The following is a 535-nucleotide window of genomic DNA, read 5'->3' as shown; positions in this document are numbered from 1 at the left end:
AAGGAGAAAGACAAAGAAAACTACTCAGAACTCATGAGGAAAACACAACAAAACTCGTAATTCATAATAAAATTAAAGTCATACAAACTACAACAAGTAAATAACTTATCTTTAAAATCTCCCCACGAATACTCCTCAAAGTTCCTCTGAATCTCTTCCTTTCTTTATAGCACACAGAATTCCTCTTCGAAGTAGCAAGGAGGAAGAAATCTCTCGCTTTCCCTCCACTCTTACAATTTCTCAAATAAATCCTCACAATTGTTACACACTAATAGAACCTCTCTAACTTCTAGAGTCTTTCTAGCATCCAGGACCTTCCAGGCTCTCCAGGACCTCTTAATTTTCGGTTAAAATGTTCTTTTAAAGTTGTGGATGAGCTTTCACAAGAGTTGCCTAAGCATCCCTTCAAAATTTGACCTTATCCAAAACTTGAGTAGGCGTAACCATCGATCTTGCCGCCAGCGACCTCGAGGGTGCCGTCGGCGGGCTTCTGAAGATTTTGTCTTGTAGTCTCGGGGAAAACTCGCCGTTGGCG

Source organism: Phalaenopsis equestris, unplaced genomic scaffold, assembly GCF_001263595.1.
Source record: "Phalaenopsis equestris unplaced genomic scaffold, ASM126359v1 Scaffold000012, whole genome shotgun sequence".
NCBI lineage: Eukaryota > Viridiplantae > Streptophyta > Magnoliopsida > Asparagales > Orchidaceae > Phalaenopsis > Phalaenopsis equestris.
Note: the sequence above shows the minus strand (reverse complement) of the source record.